Below are 7,462 nucleotides of genomic sequence, written 5' to 3' on the forward strand. Positions count from 1 at the left end.
GAAGAGTCTAGATTTTTTTTCTTATGTTCAGTTAGCCAATATATAGTACATCATTGGTTTTTGATGTAGTGTTCAACAATCCATTACTTGCATATAACACCCAGAGCTCATTACAACATATTCCCTCCTTAATACCCAACACCCTCTACCCCTAACGCCATCCCTTCTGTAACCCTTGTTTTTTTTGTTGTTGTTGTTGTTGTTTGTTTGTTTGTTTTGTTTCCGGAGTCCAGTGTCTCTCACGGTTTGTCCCCATTCTGATCTCTTCCCATTCAATTGTCCTTCCTTTTCCCTGTGGTCTTCCGTGCTATTCCTCAGATTCTATATATGAGTGAAACCATATGATACTTGTCTTTCTCTGCTTGACTTATTTCGCTGAACATAATCCCCTCTAGTCTCATCCATGTTGACATAAATGTGGGTATTCATTCTTTCTAATGGCTGAATAATATTCCAATGTATATATGAACTACATCTTCTTTACCCATTCATCTGTTGAAGGACACTTTGGCTCCTTCCACAGTTTGGCTATTGTGGACATTGTTCCTATGAACACTGGGGTGCATGTGCACCTTCTTTTCACTACATTTGTATCTTTGGGATAAATACCTAATAAAGCAATTGCTGGGTCATAGGGTAGCTCTATTTTTAACGTCTCGAGGAACCTCCATGCTGTTTTCCAGAGTGGCTACACCAGCTTGCTTTCCCACCAACAGCGTAAGAGAGTTCCCCCTTCTCCACCTCCTCTCCAATATTTGTTGTTTCCTATCTTGTTAATTTTTCCATTCTAACTCATGTAAGGTGGTATCTCATTGTGATTTTGTTTTGCATTTCCCTGATGGCTAGTAATATTGGACATTTTTTCATATGTCTGTTAGCCATGTGTATGTCTCTTTGAAGAATTATCTGTTCATGTCTTCTGTCCATTTCTTGTCTGGATTATTTTGGGGTGTTGAATTTGATAAGTTCTTTATAGATCTTGGATACCAACCCTTATCATTTTTTAGAAATGTCTATTCAAAGCCCTTATGCATTTTTAAATTGCGTTTGGGTTTTTTGTTCTTGTTGAGTTGTAAGATTCTTTATTCTGCATGCAAGTCCCTTCTCATGTTTTGATTTGCAAATATTGTCTCCTATTCCATAAGTTGTCTTTTCACTTTCCAAATGGTATCCTTTGAAGCACAAAAGTGTTTAGTATTGATGAAATCCATTTTGTCTATTTTTCCTTTAGTTGCTTGTACTTTTGCTGTCATACTTAAGAAGCTATTGCCTAATTCAAGGTCCTTATATTTTCTTCTAAGAGTTTGAGAGTTTAGCTCTTAAATTTAGATTGATGGTCCATTTTGTATACCATATGAGGTAGGGGTAGAGTACTTTTTTAAAAACCTAAACCTTTATTTTGAAATAATTTAGATTTACAGAAAAGTTGTAAAGATAGTACAAAGAGTTCCCCTATAATCTTTACCCACCTTCATGTAATGTCTAACAAATATTGTGCATCTGTCAAAATAAGAGATTATTAATGGTATGATAGTTTTTTTTTTAAGGATTTTATTTATTTATTTATTTGACAGAGAGAAATCACAAGTAGTCAGAGAGGCAGGCAGAGAGAGAGAGGAGGAAGCAGGCTCCCTGCTGAGCAGAGAGCCCGATGCGGGACTCGATCCCAGGACCCTGAGATCATGACCTGAGCCGAAGGCAGCGGCTTAACCCACTGAGCCACCCAGGCGCCCCCAATGGTATGATAGTTTTAACTGAACTGCCGGCTTTTAGATCCCACCAGTTTTCCCACAGATACCCTTTTTCTCTATTCCAGGATCTAATTCAGGCCACCATACTGCATTTAGCTAAGTACTTTTTCTATGTTAAATAATTTAATCATCACAATAGTGTAATTCACTTTGCAGATGAGGAAATTAATGCATAAAGAGCCAAAGTCACTTGCCCAAGGTTATATAGCTACTAAGAGATGCAATTTTTCTTATCTTTGTCATCAATCCCAAATTGTAGATAAATTATACTACATCCTCTAGTTATATCCCAAGGAAGGTGCATGGAGTTGAATGTGATGTTGCTAGCCTGAAAATATTTTTATTCTGAGATTGACAGTTTGGGCAGTTTGGCAGAGACTGCCCATGTCCCCCAGTGTCTTTGCATTCTTACACAATGCTCTCCTTTGGTATAGGGTTTTTTTGTTTGTTTGTTTGTTTGTTTGTTTGTTTTCACTCACTGCGTTGTGCTCTTACTTGATCCTTTCAATAGAGAGACTTATGTCCTTCAGATTTGGAAACATTTTTTGTTTATCCAAACTTATTTCTATAAGAATTTTCCTTCCCATTCTATTAGTGAGATGCTGGGGCTTCTGGATTTATCCTCTAATTTGCCTGTCTTTTTCTCTCTTGGTTTTCTTATTTAGTGAGTCATTTTTGAAAATTTGGGATATATGTATACATTGTTATGTGATGATTTTTTAACTTTTTTTTTTTTACATATTTTAATGGCTGAAACCATTTTAAATTTATTTAGCCAATGTTTTATTGTTGGGCATGTTATTATTAGTTCCTATTATTGCCATGGAACTACTTAAAGTAACTTATAACACACATCATTATTTCTTTATGGTATATTACTAAAAACTGAATTCCGGTATAGTGATTTAACAATTCTATAGATTACTCGGCGCTCATTACCATAAATGTACTCTTAATCTCCTTCATCTGTTTCCCCACCGCTCCACCTACCTCCCCTCTGACAACCATCAGTCTGTTCTCTGAAGTTAAGAGTCTCCTTTTTTGTGGGGCACCTGGCTGGCTCAATTGGTACAACAAGTGATGCTTGATCTCAGGGTTGTGAGGTCAAGCCCTATATTGGGCATGGAGCCTACTTTAAAAAAAAATAGTCTTTTTTTTTTTGTCTCTTTTCATTTGTTTTTTAAATTCCATATATCAGGGTTGCCTGGGTGGCATAGTTGTTAAGCATCTGCCTTCAGCTCAGGACCTGATTCCAGGGTCCTGGGATCAAGACCGGCATCGGGCTCCCTGCTCAGCAGGAAGCTTGCTTCTCCTTCTCTCACTCCCCCTGCTTGTGTTCCCTCTCTCACTGTGTCTGTCTCTGTCAAATACATAAGTAAAATCTTTTAAAAATAAATTCTATATATCAGTGAGATTATATGGTATTTGTCTTTCTCTGACTGAACTTACTTCACATAGCATTGTACTCTCTGGCGCCATCCATCCATGTTGTTGCAAATGGCAAGATTTCATTCTTTTTTGTGGCTGAGTAATATTCCATTGTATAGATGTATGCCCCATCCTTATCCATTTAAATATTGACGAACACTTGGGCTGCTTCCATAATTTGGCTATTGCAATAAACATTGGGGTGCCTGTATCTTTTCCAATTAGTAGTTTTATATTTTTTGGGTAAGTAACCAGTAGTGGAATTACTGGATCTTAAGGTAGTCCTAATTTTAATCTTTTTGAGGAATCTCTATACTATTTTTTCCACAGTGGCTGCACCAGTTTGCATTCCCACTAACAGTGCATGAGGGTTACTTTTCTCCACATCCTCACCAGCACTAGTTTCTTGTGTTTTTTATTTTAGCCATTCTGACAGATATGAGATGATACCTCATTGTACTTTTGATTTGCATTTCCCTGCTGATGAGTGATGTTGAGCATCTTTTCATGTGTCTGTTGGCCATCTGGATGTCTTCTTTGGAGAAATGTCTGTTTCTGTCTTCTGTCCATTTTTTTAATTGGATTATTTGTTTTTTGGATTCTGAGTTGTATAAGTTCTTTATATATTCTGGATACAACCCCTTTATCAGATATGTCATTGTGCAAATATCTTCTATTCCGTAGGTTGTCTATTAGTGACTGTTTACTTTGCTGTGCAGAGGTTTTTTTTTTTTTATCTTGATGTAGTCCCAATAGTTTATTTTTGCTTTTGTTTCCCTTGCCTCAGGAGACATATCTAGAAAAAAGCAGCTATGGCCAATATCAGAGAAATTACTGCCTGTGTTCTCTTCCAGGATTTTTATAGTCTCAGGTCTCACATTCAGGTCCTTATTCCATTTTGAGTTTATTTTTGTGCATGGTGTAAGAAAGTGATCCAGTTTCATTCTTTTGCATGTTGCCATCCAATTTTTCCAATACCCTTTGTTGATGAAACTTGTTACCATTACATATTCTTACTTCCTTTGTTGAAAATTAATTGACCACGTAATTGTGGGTATATTTCTGGGCTCTTTATTCTGTTCCATTGATGATTATTAGCTGAATTTTAAATAAACTGCTTTGGCTGTAGAAAACTCATAACCAGTGTTCACCAGAAATAAAGGTATCACCTTCCTAGACCTGATTTGTCAAGGACTAGAAGATAGCCAACAAAATCTTAGTAGGCTTAGTGATGATAAAACAAAACAAAACAAACCTAAATCTGGAATAACCACCTAACCCCACTATAAAAGTAAAGACCTTATATAATTTTTCTTTGCCTCAACAGATATTGCTGATAAGTGTCCTTATTCTTTATAGATGCATCCTAAAATATTTACGGAAGAAATGGTATGATATTTGGGATTTACTTCAAAATAGGTGAAGAAGGGGAGCAGTGGGTGGGGAGGTATGTTAAGACTGGCCGTAAATTTACTGTTGAAGTCCATGGTGAGTACAGAGGGTACATTTTACTATTCTCTCTATGTATGTTTGATATTACCCACAAAACTCACATACACATGCACACAAATAAAACCTCCTTTTCAGTGAACATGTGGGGGAAACTGTTTTAGGCCTTTAGATTTGGCAATTTAAGCATAATCTCTGAGGCAAGATGATGGAGTTATAGCCCAGATGTGAGTTGGCTCATGGGAGGCTCATTGTACCTGACTCTACAAACCATGGTCGATGGCCTGGATTTTTGTAGCTCACAAGCCAGTTTCTAACTGGATTCAGTAATGGTCTTCCACTTGAAGCAACTGGTTAAAAAATATGAATTCAGGGTGCCTGTGTGCCTCACTCAGTTAAGCGCCTGACTTGATTTTGGCTCAGGTCATGATCTCAGGGTCTCGAGGTCAGCAGGGAGTCTGCTTGAGGATTCTCTCCCTCTCCCTCTGTCTCTTCCCCTACACACTCTCTTTCTCTCTCAAATACATACATCTTTTAAAAATATGAATTCAATAAGGTACCTGATTTGCTGGAAATCTTCTAGATCTTGACTTAGATGTTTATGTAAAAATTAACCAAGCTATTTTACTGCATATAAATTATACATCAATAAAGATCTATAAAAGAGAATAAAGCACCCAAGACTATTTCTAGAGTTGTTTAAGAATTACTGTAATTACAAGCTCTGATCCTTATAAACAAGTGGTATTACTTAACCTGTTCTGTCTACAGGCATGATCACACCCAGCAGAATAACATCATTTATCTCATCTTTTATAAAGTCTGCCTGAATAAAAGACAATTTAGTGTGTTTGCTTCCTATAGGGGGACAGCATAACAAGAGTTAGAAGTCTGGGCTTTGATGTCAAAATCACTTAGGTTTGAAAGCTATTAAATTACTGTGTGACTTTGGGCAAAATTTCCCTGCCCATAAAATAGGAATAATAATAATAACAGTACCTATCTCAAGGGTTGTTGTATTCCATGAGATGATATGGTGAAAGAACTTGGCACACTCTCATAGTTAACAACCAATACAAATTAGTTACTAGCTTGACTGACAAATATCGAACCCAGGTTTATCAAGCTAATGTTGAGTACATGAGGACTAGGCAGACTGGAGTGGCTGAGTGGCTCTGTCAGTTGGGTGTCTGCCTTTGGCTCAGGTCATGATCTTGGAGTCCTGAAATCAAGCCCTGTGCTGGGCTCAGGCAGACATTTTTTTTTTAAATTTTTTTTAAAAAGATTATTTATTTGCGAGAGAGAGAGAGAGAGAACACTCATACAAACAAGGGGAGTAGCAGAGGGAGAGGGAGAAGCAAGCTCCCCATGGAGCAAGGAGCCTGGTGCAGGTCTTGATCCTAGGACCCAGGATCATAATCTAAGCTGAAGGCAGATGCTTAACCAACTGAGTTACCCGAGCACCCCCCAGACAGACTTTAGATATGAATTTTCTGTTCTCTCCCAACATTCTATTTATTGCTTTGAACTTTCTCAGCCTTTGGATCTGTTGGCAGGAATTGGTTATGTGGCCAGCTACACAAGTTCAACAGAGGCACAATCTATTCTGCTTCCCCCTATTAGCACTTATATTCAATCTGAAAGAACCTGAGCAACGAAATGGTTTTTATAGATGAGTAAGGTTACTCTTTCCGTTGTCAAAACTGAAAGGCAAGCACTATTCTATGTGCAGATAAGATAATTCTTACTATCTCAAACTCAGAGCTCCTGATAAAACTCTCTTGACTAATCACTGCCCAAAAAGTTAGATATTTGCAAAATAAATTTACATTTCGTAGGTACTTGGTAGATATTTCTCACCTTGTAACTAGTTTATGATGATACAACAATGTTATATAAGTTATTTGTTTAATTACGTATGGGCACACCACAAATACTTGATCCCATAAGATGGGCAGGATGTAGCATGCTGTGACTCCAGGTCATGTTTAATTAAGATTTTAGTTTGGTTTTAATATTTTTTAAAATATGTTATTTATTTATGTGATAGAGATCACAAGTAGGCAGAGAGAGGGGAAGGGAAGCAGGCTCCCTGCGGAGCAGAAAGCCCGATTTGGGGCTCGATCCCAGGACCCTGGGATCATGACCTGAGCCGAAGGCAGAGGCTTTAACATCCTGAGTCAACCAGGCGCCAAAAGATGTTTTTATATTAAGATTATGTTGATTCTAAATCCAGCTGGAATTATTTGGATGTTCATTATACTACTCTTTGAGCTTTTCTGTATGAAAATATAATAAAATTGGAAGAATATTATTTTGGCTATGTTCTATGGCAGTAATGTTTTAGGGTCTCATTTGTGTGCTATGCAGACTCAAAACAATATCCTTGAGAAAACTTTACACTGACTTCAGTTTTCCCTTGTAGGTGAGAAGCACCTTTAAAACAGCTAGCTGTCCTTCGTACCTCAGCTTTCATAATAGGGTATACTCTACTCTGAATTGTCTATTAAGGCATATGTGTCTGAATTTTGACAACTTAGAACAGCTATAGTCCAGGATTTAGCTGGGAGTATAATCTCATTTTGTCATCCAATATTTATTTAAAAACTCAGTAGGGAGAAGCAATTTTCAGGGAGGATTATTTAAAGTATACATCAGTTTATGCATTTTTTTCAAACAATGTAGGCTAAAACATATCCATGGATTAAAACAGATCAATAGACAGCTGGCACCTTGCTAGACAGTGTCATAGTTTCCCAAAGCATATATATTTTACCTAATTGTACTTTTGTGTGATGTCAACAATGTATATCTAGTGTTATGAGACACAGCAA

Source organism: Mustela erminea, chromosome 10 (genome assembly GCF_009829155.1).
Source record: "Mustela erminea isolate mMusErm1 chromosome 10, mMusErm1.Pri, whole genome shotgun sequence".
NCBI lineage: Eukaryota > Metazoa > Chordata > Mammalia > Carnivora > Mustelidae > Mustela > Mustela erminea.